General features: G+C 40.8%; 1 protein-coding gene across 1 annotated transcript in view; it reads left to right on the top strand.

Moving 5' to 3' along the window:
• Nucleotides 1-25,086, top strand: part of AFF2 (ALF transcription elongation factor 2) — a 484,531-nt gene that overhangs the window by 389,895 nt on the left and 69,550 nt on the right. The window lies entirely within an intron of this gene.

Raw genomic sequence — 25,086 nt, forward strand, 5'->3', positions numbered from 1 at the left:
GGGCACTAGGATAGAACTTATCATACCAGTAAATCCATGCTGCCGTGGATCCTCCAAAATGTGCTGTGCACGTGGTTTTTTAACATTGTTTCCCTTAGGCCACAGCATATTCCCTGTCAGGCTCTAGTAGCCTCGAAAGAGGGATCTGTAATCTGGAGATGTATTTTGTTGTAGCTTTTCTGTGGATATTCAGTTGCAGTGGAAACCTTCTCTGCAGCCTGATTTCTTTTCTGTCTGAATGCCCTAAAGGCTCCTCTACTACAAGCCTGTGGCTGACAAGTCCCAAAAATTAGAGGGTACTACTAATGAGGCCAGGGCCAAAGCTTTAGTCCCTGAGTGGACCATTAGTGATTTTCCCACTGTGTTCCTGCATTCTTCCCTCTAGTTTGCCTGTATATGGCTGTATGTCCTACGCCACAAGGGATGGGGTGAGGGCTGCAAAAGTGTAAATATAGGCTTCTGATGAGGCGAACAGCTCTGGGTTTGTCATCGAAGACAGGCCATAGCTTCATGTCTGTATATAAAGCAGAGCTGCTTGGCTATGTATGTGCTCTGGTGTCCAGAAGGTGGGCCTGTTTTCTCTTTGCTCCTTGTAAGGATTTTGCCCCTACAGATGTTTTAATGCATTCTTCACTCACTGTTCAGATTCTAACATCAAGAACTTTTGGAATGTTTCCCAGGAAAACTTAAGGGGTCAAAAGACTATGGAGCTTTTTAATGTTTAAATATATTGGAAATTTTGCCTCATGATAAACCTAAGTCACGATGACCAGTACATGTTTAAAATTTTCTATTAATTAAATAAGATGATGTTCTCAGTATGAGTTTGAACATCCTGTTTCATTTGGGCTCCTGATAGCAGATTCACTTGGCCAACCTCAGCTACCCCAACGCTTCTGTCTCTTCCATGAACTCAGCTCAGACATGGAATGTCTGAGCCTGGCTGTGACAAAAGAATAGGCTTGGAGTTTGAGGTTGTTAGTTTCTTGTACTTCTTCCTAATACACAGAAGCCGTGTCTGACGTCTGCCAGAGAATTTCAGTTCCATGCGGTATACAGGAACCCCAGACAGAATAAAACCCTCAGCCAATGTTTTCCAGATGAATGAACACAAAACAAATTGGACATATCTAAGAAAATATCCATTTTAGGAATTTGGCTGGAGGCTCATCAAGGATAGTGACCGCACTCTAACTGAGTGTCACTAGTTCAGAGTTCCCTTTTGTTGTAATGCCCTGAATCATCCAGTCCTTTTGTTCTGGACTCACACAACATGTAAAAAGTCTACATATCATTCTGTCTTTTTTTTTATTCATTAATTACATTGTATTATGTGACACAGTTACATAGGTACTGGGATTCTCCCCACCCTCCCCAAACCCTCCCACCATGGTGGATTCCTCCACCTTGTTCCATAACCACATTTCAAGTTCAGTTGAGATTCCCTCATTGCTAGCATATACCAAACATAGAGTCCAGCATCTTATAGACCAGTCAAGTTCCTCGGCTTCTTAGGGAGACCCTGTCTGGTCTGAGGGCAGGACCAGCAGGGTACCATCCTGGTCGCTTAAAAAACTCTAGCATACCGTCAGCAACAGTTAACTGTTCTGTCTTATTCCAGCTTCATTATCTCTGACAAGTCCTTTTTTGATATTTTATGTAAGAATTACCATTTGATTGTTGCATGGGGGTGATAAAATGGGAGTGGAGGCAGTTTTTATGGAAAGCCAAAGTCCTGCAGCATCACATAGGACTTTTATGTAGTCCTTTGGTATACTTTGGCAAATGGTTGGATAAAAAGAAAACAAAAGAATGTGATTTCATGGTGTGTGTGAATTACATGATATTCAAATTTCAGTATCTATAATGAAGTGTATTGGAGCACAGTCACTCTCATTCATTTCTCCATTGTCAGTGGCTGCTTTTGTTCATGCAGTGTTAAGGCTGAGTAGTTGCTGCAGAAACTGAGTGTAACATACAAAGTCACACACACGTTTACCTGTGACTTTTTACAGAGGACGTTTTCTGACTCCGTACTAACTTATCAAGTGCAAAAAGATAGTAGCTTTTCCTTGACACTGAATTTTTAAACTATTAATGTTTTTTCTCCTTTTGACCTTAAAAAAGATAAGCAGATAATTACCGAGTCTTTAATGCATGTTTAGAACATTGTGGGTTTATAGTACCACCTAGTTCTCATTTAATGCAAATTGACACAACCTGCACTCACTAGCATTTTTAAATTGTATGAATATAAGTGCCATAGACAGGGCAGTGATGCCATACAACCGAGGCTAGAGTGTACAACAAGCCTTTCAAGTTCTGTACAGATGAGCATGTTACAAAGGGCCTATAGATTTCTTAAAACAGAGAGAGAGCGAGAGAGAGGGAAAGAAAGAAAGAAAGAAAGAAAGAAAGAAAGAAAGAAAGAAAGAGAGAGAGAGAAAGAGAGAGAGAAGGGAGGGAGGGAGGGAGGGAGGAAGGAAGGAAGGAAGGAAAGAAAGAAAGAAAGAAAGAAAGAAAGAAAGAAAGAAAGAAAGAAAGAAAAGAAGGAAGAGAAAGAGAAAGAAAAGAGAGAAAGAAAGGAGAGAACGAAAGGAGAGAAAGAGAAGGAAAGTTTTCAAGTACAAAATTCTTCCTTGTTTGTGTACTTTAGCAACATGAAACAACATGGAGGCTCTCTCACAAATCAGAACCAGAATCCACTCTGCTTATTAAATTATACTTACTTAGGAACTGATCAATCTTTTAACTATGATGGTTTCATCACTTCAAATGGAAAATAGCCACAAAGATTTTCCTGACCTTCATGTTTGGACATTATTCACTTATTCCTTCAATGAGTATTTATTTAGGATATACAACATTCAGGAAAGTGTGACAGATGCTGAGGGAACTAAAAATAAATCTGATGTAGACCTTAACCCTAAGGAGTTCAGAGTCAAATAGGAGAGAGAAAATCACTTCTCAAAGAAATACATGTAAGATAGATATTTGTTGAGTAAGGAATGGGGTGCCAGGGAAGGTCTTAAATAAATAAATAAATAAATAAATAAATAAATAAATAAAGTCTTTCTCTGCAATACTAGCAGAGATACAGGGGTCACAGTGGTTGATAAGAGAAGATTTTTGTACCGGGACTATAGGACTGCTTATCTGAGCTTCTGAGGCTGAAGGAAGGCCGGGAGAAGTGAGAAACCCAGGCTGCCTAGTGGTGTGCAGCCAGCAAAACATCATGTTGGAAACTATGGCTGAGAAGGAATGGTAGCTTAGATCCCTCAGAGATTATCCATATGAAGGTGGTTTGCTTGCTGGAATCAAAAAGCATTGAAGAACACAATTGTTTTGGTCAAATGTGAATAATCAATTTATCTGCTGATTATTTAATGTTAAACAGTTCAAAGACGCAAATTCCAGACTTAAGTCTAATATTAGTTGGTGGTGTGAAATTGGACATGCCCCTTCCGTGTAACAGGCCTCAGCTACATCACTTAAAAAGTCCTTTCACATCTTTCAAAATGCTGAAGATTTAAAGCCTACTTTTCTGTAATGCTGAGTTTGAACATTATTTGAACATGTTAAGATTCATGCATGCACATGAAGTTTTGCACATATGTGTGCACATCTCTGTTTTCTTCTACATGTATATACACACACTCACACATAATGCTTTTTTCCGTCTCCTTTGTCTGTAAAATGAAGTGCCACAAGTTTTACCGTTAGAGGTTCAGGGCATGTCTCCATGGACATTGCATAAAGATTTTGAAGTGATCCCTTCTGACCAGACGTAACTTTGTAGTTGGATCCTCTCTTGTGATGCTCTTGGAGCCGTACACAGGACAGGAATGCAGAATGTCAGTAGCCACCACATTGATTTGGAATGAGACGGCAGTTGGTTCTAAACTGTGTTTTGCCAAACATCAGTCTTGCGAGATTCTGCACTTTAGAGAAGGCTCCAGCACTGAAGACGTTTGGCCTACACTGTCACTTCCTCTTTCTGGAGTATCACTGTATACATTCACATCATACTTGTGCAACCCCAAAAATAATTGTGGAAAAAATTCTATTTTGTTTTGTCTTACCCAAGATTTCCCAAATATGTTTGACCAAAGAGCATCTTTATCCAGCAGAGTACATGTGTCATTAAACACAGAATTGGATGTTCAAGTCCACATGGAATCTTTGCTTCTCTATGTAGTTTTGAAAACCTAGTTTCTCCATAACTCACATCCATTCTTTAATGAGAATATTTGAAATAAACATACCATTTTTTAAAGATTTATTCATTTTATTACAGCCAGATATACACAGAGGAGGAGAGACAGAGAGGAAGATCTTCCATCCGATCATTCACTCCCCAAGTAAGCTGCAACGGGCCGATGTGCGCCAATCCGATGCCGGGAACCTGGAGCCTCCTCCGGGTCTCCCACGCGGGTGCAGTGTCCCAATGCATTGGGCCATCCTCAACTGCTTTCCCAGGCCACAAGCAGGGAGCTGGATGGGAAGTGGAGCTGCCGGGATTAGAACCGGCGCCCATATGGGATCCCGGGGCTTTCAAGGTGAGGACTTTTAGCCGCTAGGCCACGCCGCCGGGCCCAATAAACATATCATTTTAAAAGGAAACCATAGGGCTTCACCCTGCCGTCACTACCTTGTGGTGGGAGGAGCCTAGGGGGAGTTTGGGCACAGGGCTTGGGTAAAGGGAGCCCTCAGCATGGCGGCTGCCGAGGGTACCTGAGCCAGGTTGGACCCAATGCTTGGGACTCTGGCCACGGCCAGCACTGCCACTCAGTGAGAGAGTCCTGGGCTTTGGGCAGCCAGCAGGCCATGCAGCACCAGGTCCACCTGCTGGCTGCATGGTGACGAGCTCTAGGGATTTTAGGGTATGTAATTGCTGCCTAGGGACATCCATGAATAAGGCCAATGTGCATATAGGTAAGAGAGGAATCCTGTGTGACTCCCAGCGATGGAGTCACTGAACTTGCAGGCAAGCGTGGGGACTGAGACCTGGTGGTTTGGAGGGGAGAGTCCATAAGATATGTATGGATCGGACTGATTCACCAGCCCACATGGGAATCCTGAGATGGTCTGTTGAGTGCAGAACGTCACTGACTACCACACTCCAGCCCACACAAAAGCTATGGCTGGGGGCCTGTCTGGCAGGGCTAGATCCCACTACCTGACTGTCAGAACAGGGGATGGATCATGTTAGGCAGGGTCATGACACTAACCAGTATGTGAGAGAACCAGATTTGGGGGTAGATTCTGTGGGGAATAAATGGGTCCAACCCTGTGGAAGTACAAGTCTTGCTGTTTAGCTTAAGAGTTGGGGTGGTGATTGGCTGAGCTGGGAGTGATCATGGAACCTGCCAACACTCACGTGTGCTGGGACTGGAAACAGTCTGAGCAGGTCCAGGCTGCAGCACCCACACATGCATCCTAAAACAGGGTGTAAAACATGCCTAAAGCAGGCCAGGCCACAACATACTCCAGCTCATACAAAGGCCAAGATGGAGTGGCAGGCTATGCCGGGCAAGGGCCTAGTACCTGCTGGAGCATGTGAGCTCTGGGTCAAGGAGCGGGCCTAGTGGGGGAGCCTGGGAATTTGAGGAACCTATTGGGAGTAACAGCTCCTGCTAGTGAGCACGTGTTCCAGGCCTGGGTGTTGGGCAGCCTGAGTAACTCCAACTGTTGGCTAATGTTTGGGCTAGTTTTGGAGGGGGGCAGACTGGGCAGGGCCGAGCCAAACTTCCCTCACTGGCAAGAGCAGAAACCAGGCTGGAGCACAGGTCAAGTACAGATAGGCTGTCACACCTACCAGTTTGTATGAGCCTGGGATGGGAGCAGACAGAGCAGGGCCAGGTTTCAGCACCCACCAGCGAGTGGTGGGACTTGGGGTAAGCTGGATCAGGCCAGGCTACAGCATCCAAAGGCAAAGGTCATGAGAGGTGAGAGACTGTGCCAAGCTGGGCCAGAGCAACCACTGCCACGTGCAAGATCTATAGCTGGGAACCGACCTGACTGGGGAGCTAAGTGGGTACCCTGCCTGGGTTGTGCTTTTCACTGGTAAGCACTGGCCTGGAATAGGAGCCACATTCTTGTCTTGACATGGCTGCAGCATACCTTGGCACAAGTGTGGAGTGGGGCTGAGTGCGCCGGATTGGGCTAGACCCCAGCACCCACTGGCATTCGTAAGGACCAGGGTAGGTGTAGGACAGGCTAGGCTAGGTTTTTGCCCCTGCTGAGCCGGGTGTGAGCTGTGTCTGCATGTGAGCCAGGCTAGACTGGGCTGTAACACCCAACAGTAATAACCGGAATGGGTTGAAGGCTGTTCAGAAAATGACATTATACCTGCTAGGTCAGGAAGTGAACTAAGTAGGGCTGGTCCATATACCCACCCTGAGCTACAATATATGACATTGGGAGAGGTTCTGATGGAGGAGCCTGGGAAACTCCTCTGTCAGAACACAGTCCATGCAGGTGAGCACAAGAACCACGACAGGGAGCAGCTCAGGCCAGGCCAAGGAACAGTACCCAGCAGCATACATTCGGCATAGGTCAGGCGTGAACCAGGTAGGACCAGTTCACATCACCAGCTGGTGAATGAATCTGAGTACCAGAATGGGGTGTGGGTCGGGCCGGGTTCGGTCGCAACAGAAACCAGTATACATGAAGGCTTGGACTGGGTGCCGGCTGAGCTGGGCTAGGCTATAGCTCACACCACCCTGAGCTGCAATTGGGGGTGGGCCGGGCCAGGCCCGGCTACAGCACCCACAGGCAAAGTCTGAGGTGAGGCAGGCATGCCAGACTGGGCCGCGGCTCCCAACCAGCACACACAAGACCTGGGGGTGAGGGAGCAAAGCTGGTAGGGAGAATGTGGGCTCCCTTCTGGATCATCACTCCCACTGAAGAGTGTGAGTTGGGATGGGGTCAGACCAGACACGGCAGAGCTACAACATCTGTGGGCCTCATGTGAGCCGAACCAGGGAAGAGCGAGGCTGTGCTGACTGTTCATACTGGTGCAAGCATAGGTCAGTGTGTGTATGGGTTTGTTGGGCTCTCCCACTCATCAGCTAGCAGATGCTAGCACAAGGGGCTAATTCTGTCAAGCCAAACCGCAAAAACATCTGAAGAGTGCATGATCCGGGAGTGAGAGTGGGCCCATTAGGGAAACAGTGGGTATCACCCTCTTGGGTTGCCACTCTCACTGAAAAACATGAGAACCAAGACTGGGGCAAGCGTGGTTAGAGAGTGGCACCTGTCGTCAGGTGTGTTGGCTGGATAGTGAGGCTGGTTGAGTTGAACTAGGCTCCAATGGCCATTGACATATAAGAAAGCTGAATGGGTTGTGGAACAGATTGGACCAGTCTGCTGTACATACTGGCAAACACAGGAACCAGGGCAGGGGGCAGGCCTGGCGGGGGTTATTGGGAGTTGCCCTAACTAGGCTGCAGCTCCCACTGGTTTACATGGCCAAGTGTGTGATAGGCAGGATTGGTATGGGTTCCAACATGCATTGACTTGTGTAGAAGACCAGGCTGGAGGCAGAACTGACCCAGCAATTGCAACCACCAGCATATGCAAAGGCTGATAGAGGAAACAGACTGTGCCAGACCGTGTATTGGCAAGCACACCCAAAAATTAGGTCTGGGATCGCTTTTAAGTTTCTTTGGGGATCCCCCCTGTCATACTACCAGACTCAGTACCCCAACCATGAAGAGAATTGCAGGTTCCATGGTCTGATGGTAGAGTCCAAGTGTCAAAGCTGGGCCTCCTCAGTGCCTTAGATGGAGCAGTGGACAGCATATCCAGGTGCACATGCAATATATGGTAGTACATTGGAGCCTACAGAGGACACCTGATACCACAACAGAGGACAGAACAAATGGATCAACTAGCCCAGCCAAGTGTTGGCAGTAAAAATCTGGGCAAGTAGAGATGCTAAGGTGGACTATGTCAGTCAGTGAATTTTTAAGAGATTTCATTGTTGTTGGAATGGAGAGCAATTCAGAATAGCAGTTCAAAACAGTAGTTCAGGACAGCTGAACTATGGAAACCACTTGCACAGTGCCCTCGGAGATGCCTCACATCGGGGACCTGGGGTGGGTGGGAGGGTGGGTGTGGCTTCTCCCTTTGTCTCTCCCCTTCCCCCACATACAGGAAAGAAAAAGAGAATGTGGAAACAATGGTCTTACCCACGTTCCTGTAGCCCTTGACCCTTTGAGCCCTAATCAAGCACGTAAAGATGATCAGAATAAAAAAAAAAAATTTACAGGCAACTGTAGAAAAGAAAGAAATCCTCCTCCAAAATATTATGGTATAATATCTCCTGTGTCTCTTGTCACTTTTCTACACTGAGAATGTCATAAAACTCAGTCCTCAACGACAGGGACATCTGAATCCTCTGAATGACTCAATGCTAAAGTTCAGTTGTCCCTCGTGTGTCTCTTAGGAGAAGCAGATTTGGTGTCAAGTCCACTCATTTCAGGAGAGTAAGGCATTCACACCTGTGTGATGGCCTTTGCCTGGTCAAGTTTCTAGTCAATCCCTAATCAGCTCCAGCCACATTTAGGGCAGTTAATGAAAAGATAGCCATAACATTTCTATAAAGATCATAAAATAATTTGAGCTGTTTATGTTGTACAGATAACGGTAGTAGAGTGTGTAAGTTTGCAGGAATCTTCCTCACTAGTGAAACTTGCACAAATATCCAGATACCCACCTTTTCCTGGTCACTTAGGGTTGTATCATCTAGACAGTTTCAGATGCAAAACCTGAGAATCAAAAAGCAAACTGCTTAGAACCTTCCATTTTTCAAAAACTATTTTGCAACCACTGCTTTTCAGTAACATACTGTCATCTTCAAATTTGCTGTTGCTATTTAAAAAGATATCAAACTTTATTAAACAGCTTATTTTCTGTAAGCAAAATATCAAGTGTATCTCATGCTAGTGGATCATCCAATATGCACAAATTTTAACAATTATGTTTACTTCAGTATATTAATTTGATGTATTAAGAAAAAAAATTGTTCAAAGCAGACCATATTAATTGCCTGACTATCATAACTCACTTTTGTAAGAGCTTTGTGAGAACCTTTTCTCATTCAGTGAGAAGTTAACACCTACAAATCATGAGAATGCAATTGAAAGCATTCATTTGTTGGTGAATCTGGGGGATCTCAATTAAACTGGCAAATGTAGAATCAGTTGTTTTCAAAGGAAATTAACACACACTTTCTAAGTAACAGTATTTACAAAATACAACCATATCCTAGTGTTAGCTGCTAACTCTATACTTCATAGTGTTTTCTGCTTAGACAAGAATGGATGATCATGTTTCATTTGTTCACACAAGTGAATTCAGTTTTTGGTACGTAAGAATTACATTGATACTTTAAACATTGGCATTCAGTGACTTTCAGAAAACTGCCAAGAACTTAGAAGCATGTGACTAATCTTCTGGAAATTCAAGGAAGGCATATGTGTTTGTTCTTTTACAGTTAAATGTGTACTTACTGTGTGAAATATTCAGTTGATAGATGAGTAAGATAATACCTATGCCTGAACACTTTTCACACATTGGTAGGGCAACTAGAGAGTCATTCCATTGCAGCATAAGCATGTTCTGTGCCTGAATGCGTGCCACATCTTGCAGGGGCACAGCTAACATTGGTACTGCTGGCCCCAGGCTTGCCCCATCTCAGTAGGTGTCCCCCAATAATTAGTGGGGATGAGTCCACTCAAGAAGGCAGAGTAACAGTTTCAAAAACCCTAAGGGACAAAGGTAGATACGGCTTGTAAGCAAAGTCTGGGACACTTGGAGGCAGCTTAGAAGAGGGAACGTGATTATAGCATCAGAAAATACCAATATTGGGAGTTTTACTCTACAGAAGAAGTGAAAGAGATTACCTAAAGCATCACACTGACAAGTGCCTTGAGTGCCTATTTTTGGCACTCAAGGGAGAGCAGTACGGTGTGAGCAAAACAAAGAAAATGTTGGAAGTAATTCCTTTATTTTAAAAAGTTGTGCGTTACAGTTGGGGAAGAATTATATGATAGCCTTTTAAACTGCTTGCCAAGAAACAGACATGTCAAATCCTTTCTGATTATATCTGGCTAATCTTTCTCTGTGGACCTTTTATGTAAATCTCAGCTTAAGTAGCGTCTCTCTGAGCATCCAGCTGTTCCCATGTGGTTTTATGGGCACTTGATTATTTCTTACTTTTTTTTTTCTTTCACTGAGTTCCTTTCACATTACTCAAATATCTAGGCTACACTCTTATATGATATTTTAGGTATGATATACAACACTAATATTTTAGCTTCATTTTTGGAACTTATCTCACAGATGTAAAATTTTCTTTCTGAATGTATTTTTATCACCCAAACACATCAACACTTTAGGACTATTTTTATTTCTAGAGAAAATATTCATTCCCCAATGATAATATACACAGGACACAAATAGTATCTCAGGCCTCCATTGATTTCAGAATGGATTCAAAATCAAGTGTCTGAACAAATTTAGTGTATTCCTAGTTTGGGAGAGTGGGACTGGGAATTCTAAATATGACCCATTTGGGCCAGAAGCTGAAATAGGAAACAAATAGTTTCTCCGTTCTTAAGCTTTTGCCTAAAGTAATGTAAATTTACTAGACAGCCAACATTTTAAAAAAGTAAATCATTCTCTAAAGGAAAATGTTTCCATTTGTAGAATTTAGAATGTAGAAGATTACATGTCATTATAATCCAATTTTTATGTTCACATGTGTTTTTATATTCTATATCAATAAATTCTGATCCACCATAGTAGCTCCAATCCAAGACAGAATTCTTGCTACTGCTGAGGTAGCTGTAACTAAAAATGGTCTCAAATTTTTTTCTCAGTTCTCATTCTCCTACTAATGTTTTGACTGCCTTCCACTTCCTCTAAACACTGAGTCCTTACAAATGTATTCCATGTATGTGGGTAACTATTTCAGGAATGTTTTATTGATTTTTAATTATTTTTGAGCAGCCTTATGAAATATACAGTTGTATTCCTCCAAAGAAGCCTTAAAAAGGGAAAATCCCAGGCAATAAAAGAGATCATCCATACGGATTCATTTTTGCATTATCGTGTATTGCTGCATGTATTGCAGGGATCTGTTAATAATGACATCTCTACATAGAAATATAAATTAATCATCTTTCTCACAATCACTTCCAACACTGCCTGAATGAATTTAAACTCACACAGACCATGATGAAAGATGTCCCAAAAAGGATTTTGACATGATCTACCTAAGAAAGTGAACATTTGTTAAAACAAGAAAACCTTCTGTTTATAAGCACAACATGAATATCTTTACATATGTGCTGTCATTAGAAAAATGCTATGTGTTCTTAAGTCAACCCCAACATATAGACTGCCCTGCAAAGACAGAAAACAGGGCAGCTGTTCCCTTCCTGTACTGACACTGAAGTAGTGCAAAGCTTGCTGACCGAGTTCCATGGAGAGTACAGTCACACCGTATGTGAGATTCTTTTGCTAGTCCTTAGTGATGGGTGTGATACCTTGGAATATGGTTTTAACTTTTGCAAACTAGTTGAAGTCAGTGATCCAGAGTCTTGGCTGTTGAAAAAAAGTGGTCAGTTAAGGCAAGTAATGTGGATATTGATTCAAAATGAAAGCGATTTTCTCTTGTGGATAGTGATTGCCCTGAAGATGGGTTACATGAGAACCTAATACAACCTTTTCAACAAGAACTCTCCCATCTCCTTCTCTTATATTTTCTTCTTTAGCAATTAATATCATGCTCTATCTACCCATCTATCTATAGTTCAAAGTGTCAACTCCCACAATAATGGGCCATATGAGAACTTTGTTGTAATTACTTCAGGAACCCTAGTTTCTCAAATGGTAACTGCTCTGTAGCAGGATCTCAATAGCTTGAATCAATGAATGTAGACATCTATGATTTTGAACTTCAACCATCTGATTATGTCTCAAATTAAATAGATTTTATGTTCCCCTTTGGACAGCCAATTGCTAAACTAATTATGTCTTATTATGTGAGTTATTAACTTTTCCTGGAAAAGAACCAAGCTTTCTTCTAAATTACTCTATGTTCCATATTAGTTTTACCCTGAGATATTATAAAGTTAGTTTTATAGTCTTGACTAGAGCTTCAATTTTACCTCACAGGTAATTCTTCTGATCTATTCCCATGTTCCTCTTCAGGCAATACCAGGGAATTGCATGGGATAAACTGGCTTCTGGTTGGCAGTAGCACATTATCCATGTTGCCACCATATACTTTCCCAACCTTTCTGTTCGTGTAGGTAGTACATTCATTAGCAACTCTTCAGATGGGATAGAATGACTAGATATATTAAGGAATTGTTTTGGAGACTTGTTGACTAGCAAATCCATAATAAGATTGTAGCACTTTATGGGCACGTTCAGTATTTTATTAGTATTGGTAGGACTATCTGTTTTTTACTCCAAATGCTTAATGTAATGCAATTTTACATAATGAAATAAGACTCTCAAGGATACTGATAGGACAGAAACTTGGAGATTATGGTGAGGGGAAAGAAGATGACAGTACTGAGTAGTAAAGTTCACATTCTGACTCAGTAGGCATGACTCATCCATCAATCATTTCCTGCTTACTGGCTTTTTTAATTATAAAAGAATCCGGAGTTATCTTGGCAGTGCAGCACAGCACAGCTAACCATGAGACCAGGAGACCCAAATTCAGAAACACAAACCTGCTCCCAAACTCCACCAAGTGTAAACTGAATATTATAAATGGAATACATTAAGCCTCTTAGGAGGGAAAAGGGGAGGGGAAAGCCACACTTCAGGAACCTCTGCTAACCTTCAGATGACATTAATTCCTCAGGCATGATAACAGGTACTAAAAATCTCAGTTGATTCATAAAGATGGGAGGGTTAGGGAAAACATTAGAGAGAGGAAAGCTCATTCACATACATTTAAAGGTACTTCAAGAATTTCAGGAGAAGTACAACTAAAGATTATTTTAGTGCACAAAAATTTTGAAACCCATGTGTATAACAGACTATAAAAATTTCATGGAAAATTCATACCATGAAAAAAATCTACATAAATTTCTAAGTTTTTGTATGAAAATTAACTTATCTTTTAATTTCATTTTTTCACAAACCATTTGAAATGCCCTCATAGTAATTCTGGCCTTTTAAATAGTTGGTAAAACCTACAATGAGGAGAATATAAAAAGATTCCCCTGTTGTATTACTGTCAAAAATCTCTATTTAGATCACACATGCACAATTTTTCAGAAATGATGTGCCTAATGCCTGCTTCTAGATTTATAATACTTCAGAAATTTATGTGAACACAAAAATTCCAGCTTACGCTGACTGGCTGGTATACTTATATGAATTTTGTGCCCAGATTATTACTTTTATTTTTCTTTAATGGAGAAAGCAAAAGTAAAATAAATCCCAGGACCCAGCAGTCACACACAACTTTTTAACTGTTATTATAAGTGGCATATGGCTTAATACTTGGGTTTCAAGCAGTGAAGAATCAAGCTTGTACAATACCACTGTATCTCAGATCCCATTGGGCCTAACAAAGATGATTAGATATATTGAGTTCTTTTTGTCATTCAAAAAAGGAAAATCTCATACACATTGATGTTAGCTTCCTTTCACTTCATTTCAGTTTTCAATAACCAGTGTCATCACATGTAACAGTGTCTTCATAATGAAATTTCATGTTGAATTGGATTTTTGTCCTTCAAGTGAAACAATAATGTGAAACCATCTAAAGTCTGATCCTTGAAATAAGTTTTACCACTACAAAAAACAATATATATATATATATATATATATATATATTTCCCAAGAATGAGAATAAATAAGAAACAAAAATCTAGTTATTTTATATATATATATTCTGCCTTTCTGGGGAAAGATCTTCTCTTGTTAATCAAAAGAACTTGATTAATATATCTACTGTATGTAGAGAGAATGTTTTTCAAGAATTAGGAGACAATGAATAACAGGAAAAAATGCTCTGCATAATCAAATCCCTTTTTGATGACTTAAAAAGACCACAGAAGACTATCACTACAAATAGTTTTCATGTGTCATTTGTTCAGATGTCTTTGTTCTTAAACTGTATTTTTGTATGCAATTCTGTTCCATCTCACTTCCACTAGTTTTCCAGTTCTGTTTCTGAGTTTGGTAGTTCAGTGTTAAATCACCATTTTGTCTACACACTTCCTGTTCATCCAGTAAAACTAGTGAATCACACTGTGACATTAAAACCACTATGGAAGTGTTTCTAGTGTCCATGTAAGTTAAGATTTACCTAGACAAATGCTATTGAAAAGAACTTCCCTAAATCTGTTTAATGGTACAGATCATGATAATACAAATATATTGATCCTTGTAACCATTGGTGTGACAGAGCCTTGAAGCACTGAATCCTCTTGACTTGTTACTTTATACTGACATACTATTCCAGTTCTTTCCTATGTGGGTCAGTCTGTGTAAAAAGTTTTGAAATGGTATCCTAGGGTTATGATGTCATGCATTCATGTTCCCTTTTAAAACATCAGACATCTGCAAAACATTGGAAAGTACTTAGTAAAATATTTAATGCCATGGTTCTCTCTTTTATCAGCCTATTTGATGGGCTAAATCAGCGTTTCCCAAGATATCATCCACTGAGCAGTGTTTTGAAGAGTGTCAGCATATATTTTACTGGAGACAAAAATATATATGTATGTGCACATGCAAGTGTGTTTTGGTAGAAATTGATCAATGAAGTTTGTTTATTATGGGTTAAAGTTTGGAGGGGAGCCGTCTTTTGATGTTACATTCTGGATTCCAGTTTCCTACTACTGAATAATGGCACATGCCACCCTCATGGAAGACATAGATTGAGTTACCAGATCCCAGATTCAGCAAGACACCATCCAAACCATTGCAAGTATTTGGGGAGTGACCAGTTAATAGGAACACTATCTCTATCTGTTTCTAACTCTATCCACTCTAGCTCTACTTCTATCTCTACCCCTATCTCTGTCTCCCTTCTTCTCAAATAAATAAATGAATGCTTTAAAAAGTTTTCTTCTAAGTGGAATTTTGAGACCTTAATATGCTACCTTATGTTGTGCATGTCTTTCAAGGAAAATATAATTTATTGCAGTGCTTGCCATGTCTATTTGACCCTACCAGTTTTTTATGGAATATCAGAATCTCCTTTTAATGCTAACTGGAATGAGTAGAACTGGGTTGTGCTAGTAACTTTAACTCATCAGTGGGTTAAGCAAAGTAAATCTCACATGAGGCTATTTTACTGAGTCAGAAATTTAAAACTGTATATATCATCATGTTGCTGGTTCATGTAGTCACTGGAGCAAATCCTGGAAGGTTCACCAGCCTACAGTGGTCTGAGTAGATAATCTTCAAACCACAGGCTCACTGCACACAGGTGAGCTATAAAACTTGTAGTTTTGCACTGGCTTAGTGATTTAGGTGAATGCAAATGCCCATATTGTGTATGTCAGCATCTCCTATATTATCTAACACTTTCTTAAAACCGTTTTTCCATTGCAGGCATATAGAGTTCTTGGAAGGGTTCCATAATTTCTAAACAGCTTCATTGTCATATATTCACATACCATTATATTCACTATTCTGAAGTATACAGTTAATTGGCTTATATTTGGATAGTATTACAATAATCAAAGCAGCTTTAGAACAATTCCATCACTCCTAAAGAATACTTTCCTTTCTCCCTCCAGAAAGTACTGGTGACTAATCCTCTTTCTGCCTCCATGAATTTACTCTTCTGGCTATTTCATCATACCACATGTGGCATTTTGTGTTTGGCTTCTTTCACGTAGAATGCATTCAGGGTTCCTGCCTGTCTTAGCACTGGTGAGAACAAGTAGCCCAGTGTGATTAGAGAAGGTCATCAGGGGAAATAAGGCTTTCTCTGCTTTTGTGTTGCAAATTTAGAGCAAGAAGAAATTTTCTAGTGTTCTAAGTATGTTAAGAGATACCAAAACAAAAGGAATTTGTAACATAGTACAAACTGACACTTAAAATAAAATGGCTCTATTATGTGGAGCCTTCTCGAAAGCATTTAACATCTTGCAGATTGGTTTTTTGTAAGGTAGTGTTAAGTATGAACAGTGCACTTTAATCCTGTAAGCTGTTCATCCTTCTTGCAAAGCAAGGGGGTGGTGTGGCTATTATATCACATGTCTAAAGCTTTCCGATCCATGTTCTTACATCTTGGCAGTTTTCTATAATTTTATGAAATATTTTAATATGGAAAAGTCACTTCAATTACATAGTCATTATAAATTTTGCCAAGGTTGACTATGGATAGTTTTGTGTTCATTAGAGCACAAAATTAGAATTTTCATTGCTGCAACTGTAAACACTGTTGACTCAAAGGATTGGAGCATTTTCTTATAAAATTGTAGATAACTGATAATTGGTATTTTCACTGTGTCCCACATATTTTATTTTTTTTGAAACTGTTTCCTGGTCCTCCTGCCCATGGCATATTTCTTTTGACCTAGAGAATAAATGAGTATCTTCCAAATGCAGCCACTGCATACAGCACCTGAAGTAGTGGGCACAGAGACCACTGTCCCTGAGTCAGTATAAAAAAAATAAATTATTCCTTTAATTCTCTCAGCTTTAGTTGGCCTAAAATCTGGCAGTTGGACCTGAGCAAGTCTGGAATAACCATCTGGCATGCCTACATCTGTTCTCACATTTGCCAATCAGGATTTATCAAAAATCAATGGCTCGAAAACATGAAGCTCTTCAGAGGTGCTAATTTGTGGCTAAAAAATAATTCAAATGCAGCACCATTTGGTCCTCATAGAGTGTGGTTTTGATTTTGGGCAATCTAGTGCATCTATTTTCTCTCACTCTCTTATATTCTCTGTTAAAAGAAGAAAAAGTGGCAAGTAGTTCATATCTAAAGGCCTTTTTTCCCTATCCATCTTTGTAGATGTTGGAATGACTTTACTAGATAAGTTGCTATTGTCTGTTAATGGGTACTCATACATTCCTGTTCTCTTCCCATTTATTAGTATGTTATAGCAAAACACCAACACCTGATTGTATCCTCATTGCCATATATTTTCTACAGCTTTCTGCTTCACCCTTCAAGTCAATCACTTATGAAAAGCCCCTTCCATCCCTCTCAGTACCGTCCAGGAAAGGGAGGACAGCACTCTTATTCATGACAATGCTGCCTCTTTTCCAAAGTTCATTCTCTTGCTTCAAACTGAACACAGCTCATTGGCTTGTGGAAGAGGTTCAATAGCCACTGGCGGAGGAACATGTCTATTATGGGAAGTGATGTTTCTGCCAGATTTCACTGACAGATTTTGAAACTGGTGCAAACTACTGGCTGGCAATCTTTGAGTATTAATGTCTTTTGGCCCAAGCCGTGTTCTTTGTTACACAGGTGCGTTTCTATAAACTGCACAGCCATTTTTAAGATGAAAAAGCAAATAATGAATCACGAGTGTGTGATTTACACCCCACTACCCAGAAGAGCATAGGCCTCAAAGGCAAATTTTGGGTGTCTAGAATCTATATCATGACAGCCCATATATAATAGGGCGAATTTTACTTTAGTGCAGTTACATTTCTTTTTCATGCTTGTAGATTTAAGGATTAAGATGTTTTATCTTTGTGCCTAATATGTCTAGCACAAGCAGATTTGGCCTTAAAATGCCTAAGTTCTCACTAAAATGTGTTTCCCTAGTAATGTTGTTCCTCAAAAGTGCTTTTTAAGATCAGCATTATGATATGTGAGATCTAAGAGGAGGATTACTAAACCCTGTCAGTGTGGAAATTTAGAAAGCTGAAACTATCAAACAATTTCTAGCTCACTATAAGAAAAAGTAAAGGGTGTGTGAAAGATAAGATATGGGCATGTGTTAAGAATTGCACATTCCACAGAGACAGGATAGAAAATCAAAAAATGCTTCAACTGCAAATAAAACACATGACTATTTGCTTTTTGGTATGTGTGTAGTCTTTACCGACAAGGATTTTATTCTCCATGAGGGAATCCACAGTGTACCAAATACTTCTTCCCATAGGATCTCAAATCAGTGCTAAATCCAACGAAAGCCTGTCTGATTGCATGTCTTTATGAGGCTGCAAGGTGGCTGTGTTGTACAATTGGTCTATTAGACTATAGGAGGTGGAGGAGAACCGTGTGAGTACATTTATCACAGGTTAAAGGAAGCTAGAGAGCTTCTCTGGCTCTATTTATCTTCTGTATAAAAGTGGAATATGTCAAAATGGAGCCACAGTTTAAATGTTGGAAATTCCTTTGGCTAAACAAGTCCTGATTACATGTAAAACTCCAGCGCTAGCAAATAGATAATAACGTTTAAAGTGACCATTAGATTTTACAGCATTTTTTATATTATAACTGAATTGAACCTCAGGTTTATATATATCTTAAATGAGTCTCAATTCCTCCTAGCATGAAAGAGTATGGGACTTCAAATTATAAAACTGTTTTACTGTGTACACTTTGATTAGTTTCAGGGAAATATTTAATGGCTACACACCGTGATTCACTAATGATAGTGAATAAGGAGATAGTGAAATTGGAGAAAAATCTGTCATGTGAGTATCTGTGTTGTATACACTTTCAGCAAATATTTGTTTCCTGTCCCTAAAGGCAAATCTGCACCCCATGAGTTCCTTCTAGAAGAATAATGCTTGATGTTATGTGATTATAAAATTCAATATAACTTGGCAATTAGTGCCTCTTCCAAGGAAAGCATACTTCGTGAGTTGACACACTTGAATGGAAATTTTTTGAGCTCTACTCAGCTAAGCAATTTAGGGGATGCCAAAATGAGGATGCCAAGATCCACCCACAGCAGCATTAGAGTTTATTCAAGAAAGGAGATGGGTTCACAGAGGCAGATGCTTCTAATTCCAGGTAAATGTCAAGGCAAACGTGATAGAGAATCATTCATAAAATGCTAGAATCTGGCTAACACCTCCCACAAGTCCTGCTAATTCTAAAACCTTTTTGGATCATGTGGGCTTACACCACGTCTGTGGAGTTCGCATGTGCTGTGTTCCTCACCTGTCACAGAATTTTGAGAAGGAACTTCTTTTTTTAGAGATTACTTTTTTATTTGAGAAATCATCAATCCACTGGTCTACTCCATGAAGGGCCTTAACAGCTGGAGCTCAGCCAGTGCAAAGCCAGGAAGCAGGAGCTTCTGCTAGGTCTACCATGCAAGCACAGGAGCCCAAGTACTTAGGCTATCATCCAGTGCTTTCGTAGGTCGCTAGCAGGTAGCTGGATCAGAACTGGAATGGTCAGGACTCGAACCAGCCCCCACATGGAATGGCAGTGCCACAGGTAGAGGATTAGCATGCGCCTCTGGAAAGAACTTTATAGTCTGAAAAGTCTCAAACTTCCAAACCACCTTTCCTCAGTAAGTAAATGCACAAAGATATTTGCATACGCATCAAAGCTAACATTCTATTAAACATTGCTGAGGTACATCCAAATATTAAACAAATTATTGAAGTGTTTTCTTTTTAAGAGACGCTTCCCAATTTGCCTGCATCTCTTTCTGCTTTAAAATAAGCAGAGGGGGTGGGAGAAGCACTGGATCAGTGCTAAGGTTCATGTGACTCCGATTCTGTGCAGTGCGCGAATCTTTACCTGCTTATGTGTGGCTTCCTGTCAGTGAACAGCAAGAGGGAGAAATTTGAAAATATACAGTTGTTTCTCCCCACATCTTAAAGAACTCCTCATAAGGACATGATGTTAGTTTTTGAATATTTTTTCAGATTGAAAAAAATAACTTGAATTTTAACAAATGTAAAAAACCCCTCGCAGACAATAGGGTTGCTTAAGTGCAGTAAATGCAAGAAGCAGTTCAGTTTTTCCCCGCATTTGGGAGTGTTTGCACAGTGAGCAGAGGCTTGAGTGGCGCTGAGCGCAGTGAGCAGCATCCGCAGCCAGCTCTCAGCTTTTCCGTCTCCTCGCTGAGCAGCTTAAGCAAGTTGCTGCTCCACCTTTCATCATCTGTGACCGGGAATAGTGACAGAACATACTTCATAAGGTTGTGATACAGTTCATAATATTTATTATAGAGATTAAATGCATTGCTACATGTAAGTTATTTGGAGTTGTCAAGCTCTGTGAGCACTTGTAAGCACGCCTATCTGTGTACTGAAGAGCCTGCCATTGGGGTTCAGTGGCAAAAGTACCAGATCTGGTTTATTATGATCTAGATTTGAATTGGTTAGCTTTGTGTCCTTGAAGCTTTAAAAATAAATAATAAAAATGTTTTTTATATATTTGGTTTCCTTATTCCTAAAGTGGGATGATGCATCCTATAATTGCTGTGAGGATTACTAAAGAGAATGAAATGAAATTCTGAGTATGAGAATCCCTGGCATATGGTGAATGCTGAATGGACACCTGCTGAGTCTGCTCAGTGCGGGTCACAGAGCAACGGCCACCAAACCCAGGCTTGCTTCAGATGATCTGATCTCACTGGCATTTCCCTTGCCGCAGGTTAAAGCTCCACTGTTTCACAGGTACTGTTTATTATGCAGACAAAAACTTCAGTGCTGGAGAAGCATCACGGCCACACTACAAGGTCCATTTTAGTTCTAAGGCTGCTACATCCTAAAGAAAATACCGAAGTAGATGCTTGTGTCTTTTACCAAAGCGCCCTAGCCACATCAAAGCCTAAGAGTTCCGGTGGTCTCCTCTGAGGTGAATTCTTGCACTTCACCTCACACTGCTTGTATGAACTCCCTACCACTGACAGGGGACAACCGGTGCAATTTGACAGAAAGTGCTCTCCCCCTCTCCACTCATGTCCGTCCTTCTGCAAGCAGGAAAGTTGTCACTCTTGGTACAGATCAATGAGAGAGAAATCAATTTCACTGCACAGCTAAGATGGAAGTAGCCACAGATACTATGATTTCTAAATGAAGATGTGGCATATGGAGACCACAGTGTGGAATTTATAAATCGTAATTATAGAGGACAGACAGTGAAGTCGTCTTACTGATGCGCGCAGCAGTCTACTCCCTTCCACATCAGAGCGTTGCTAAACTGCCCTCCTTGCCATTTTCCTGATGGCAGAACCTCACAAAGCACTTTAATTCAGATTCATTGTTTTTTTTTTTTTTTTACTGGTGGATAGTTGAGTGACCTCTCAGAATAAAAGCCTCAAGGTCACATGGAAAGAATAGCTGATGCTAATTCAATGTTCAAAATAAAACATACATAAAGCATTCCATTAGTGTTTTCCTCATAGCTATGTTACCAAATATTTTAAGATCTCCCACCCTGAGATGCAAGGCCTCACTTTTTCTAATGACTATTCTTGAGCTATTTCCTTTTTCTGTGAATTCTAATGTTTGGTTTACCTTTTGGTGCCACTTTGAAAAATGTTAGGATTCTTCTTAGTCATATGCCTGATACTTACATTTTTCAATTTGTCCAGAGAACTATGCCATTGTAATGATATAAAGAAAATGATATAAAGGAATTTGGGGAAGGGGACATGGAAATCCCAGAACCGAAATAATAAAATAAATACATTTAATTTTAAAAATTGTCCCAAGAACTATTCAGTTCTGGAAAGAAGACAAATTGGAACCTTGACCATGAGCACTCATTAATAAATACTGGTGCTATGGTTAGTAAACTCTATTTAGAGACAATGTTACCAAGACAGAGTTCAAGAGGGAATTTGTCTCAGTAGAAATTTTACAACAGCCAGACTGTTTCATTTCATAATTTGCCTGTTTAAACAAATAACCCCTTTTAACACAATTGTTCTTTCCTTTCTTTCTTCGATTTCCTTGTCTTATTGTCTCTTTCCTTTTTGCTCTGGACCTGTTCCTTCTCTCTTTGCTGTTTCCTCTCTGTTGTCTCTTGTCTCATAGTTCCTTTTTATCTTTCTTACTTTTAAACACTGGAATAAGACTCAGCTTGGCTTTCATAGGATTGTGGGCTTTAGGACAAAAGCTACGGACACTAGAGGCTGTGCAAGAAATAAGGGGTTCCCGGGGCTGCCACTATGTTGTAGAGGATTAAGCCACTTCCTGAAGTGCTGGCACGCCATAAGGGCACTGGTTCAAATTCTGGCAACTCCACTTCAGATCAATCTCCCTGCTGATGCAGCTAGGAAAGCAGGGTTAGGGAACATCCATATAGGAGACCTTCAAGAAGCTCTTGGCTTTGACCCGGCCCAGCACCAACCATTATAGCGACTTGGATAGTGGGTCTCTCTCTCTCTCTCTCTCTCTCTCTCTCTCTCTCTCTGTCTCTGTGTGTGTTTTGTGTCTTTCTCTATAACTCTGCCTTTCAAATAAATAAAAATAAATCATAAAAAAGAAACGAGGAGTTCCCACTCTTCTCTTGGACTCGGTCATTAGTTTGACCGCTAAGTAGCAATTCAACTACCAGCAAATAAGTGACATTCTAGCTATGTGTTGACTTCCCTCATAAGGGGTCATGAAAAATGTTTATGACAAAAGCACTTCCACACTCTACTTTGGGAGACTGACAAATGGTGTTATGTTTTCAAATATTTACTACTGAATTGCAGTACATTTGAATGAACAATATTGGGAAAAATTACTCAGTAGCTCAAACTGTCATTTTCAGATGTGCCTTATTTATAATATGAAAGCAAAGATGATTAAGGATTCTCCTTGTATTCCTGAACATAGTATTCATAATCTTCTCAATGGAAGCTTTGGCTCTGTTTATCTTAAGCTTCTCATTCTTTCCATATCAAATACTGTGTCATAAACATAAACCTATCGTCAGCTTTAGCAAATCAATACCATAAGAGTGTGCAATGGTACTCTCTGCAAGGGCATTACACAGTGAAGGCAATTGAAAAAGAAGCTGCAATGGATATGTTAGGAGATAGCCATTTAGATCACAAAAAGGCCACAAAAGTCACAAGCAGTTTGTGTGAAGCAGGATTCATAATATAACCTACACAGAACTTGCTAGGAAGAAAGAAGAAAATTACAAACAATTTGTGGTTATAGTTTTTGCTGTTAATTCTATTGGAATTTAAAACTTGTAAAAGTTAGAAACATCTGCACGCCTACATTATATGGAGATGCTGTGATAACTATCATCATGGCAGCCAAACACTGATTATTTGAAGTGAATAAAGTCTTCATTAACTTCAGAGCAATTAGTGCTTCTTGGGTTCATTTAGGCATGGAATGGGAAGGTACCGCCAAAAACCAGTTGAAACTAACAAGTTTGGTAGTTATCCCAGAATGTTACATTTACATCTTTCAAAATCCTTTTCTAAATGATGAATGGATATCTGGGAAGTTGAGTAGATAAGGATGACATTTGATTTGGGGTCGATGTGGACTCCAAGATGGCACACGGCCGCAAAAGCTACTGGGTATTTTAGGCTATCAGACAGCCAGCTATGTCCATGCCTTCAGGTTCTCAAGTCCCAACTTTTGTCTACACTGGGGATTTTCTGGGAACCAAAAATTCTGTATGAATCATCTGTATTCAGGCCAACTACTGTGCAAGCACTTATCATCTTTTTAGTGACAAGGAAACTGTGGGCCGAAAATGTTTGTTAAAAGTACTTGAGAATTGGGCCTAGCGTGGTAGCCTAGCAGCTAAAGTCCTCCCCTTGAACACACCAGGATCCCATATGGGCACCAGTTCATGTCCCGGCGGCCCCACTTCCCATCCAGCTCCCTGCTTGTGGCCTGGGAAAGCAGTTGAGGATGACCCAAAGCCTTGGGACCCTGCATCCATGTGGGAGACCCTACGGAAGAGACTATTGGCCCCTGGATCTTGGCTTCCATTGGCTCAGCTGTGAACATTGCAGTCATTTTGAGAGTGAATCATCAAACAGAAGATCTTCCTCTCTGTATATCTGACTTTGCAATAAAAATAAATAAATCTTTTTTTAAAAGTAGCTGAAAATCGAATCTGGGTTTGCTTGGTTCCCCTACATGGAATCTTGCATGGACTGCACTCCACTTGATAAGTCAGTTGTGATCTGAGCCACATGTCACAAACATTTGTATATATGGGTCCCCTTTGGCATAAACAAACTATAACTTACTTTTTATGTTCTTCCAAGCGGGAGACAAGAGCTGACAGATTTCCTGGCCAGATATAATTCTGCACTTCTTGTTCTAGCTTTAAATTCTTCAAAAATAAGAAAACCAGAGAATCTAGATGGCGGAATAGGGTAAGGACATGTTTAAACAGACAGAGAAACATTAGCCAGTGTGAAGCAGAGAGGGCACATTCCAGGAAATAGGAGAGGACAGAACAACAACAGAGTGTCACCTGGAGACTGACAGACATAGCAAACCAGTAGACACAACGGTGTGGTGTTGCAATGACTGACACCCAGCAACACTCAGCAGCTGGCAATCTGAACTCCACCAGCAGCGGGAACTCCACCAGCAACCAGGTGGGAAGGGACTTTCACTGGGAACTTGGGAAGTAAACCCAGACAAAGAACCATCCGTCCTGCTGGTCTGTTTGATTTGACCAGGAGCGGAGACAGCGCAGCAGATCCCAGAAGGACAGTGCGAGAACAGGGTGGATTTCGCAGCCCAGTCAGCCCCCTAGAGCTGAATTGGGTGCCATTTTGCGTAAGGAAGCAAAGGCAAGGGAAAGGACTGAGCATACACTGAGCTGGGAGTGAGCTCATTTCTGATTCAGTGAACTGCATCAACGTGGCATTGTGCAGGTTCCACCCAAGACAGGTCAGGGTAGCCCTAAGACCTGACGGCCAGCAGATCAAGAACTCTAGTAGTGGTACGTCAGGCACCATTTTGTACAGTGTGGCAAAAGCTTTGGGACTGCAGGGGACAACAGTGAACTGTGCATGTGCTGATCTCACGAGAACTCACTGAGTTCAGCGAATTGCACTGGTCCCACAGGAAAACAATACCGACTGTGGCATTGTATGGGTCAAAATAGGTCCGTGTGGCACCAGACCTAACGTTCAACAGGTTCTGGCAAGATCAGCGCCACCAACAACC

This window comes from Ochotona princeps, chromosome X, assembly GCF_030435755.1.
Source record: "Ochotona princeps isolate mOchPri1 chromosome X, mOchPri1.hap1, whole genome shotgun sequence".
NCBI lineage: Eukaryota > Metazoa > Chordata > Mammalia > Lagomorpha > Ochotonidae > Ochotona > Ochotona princeps.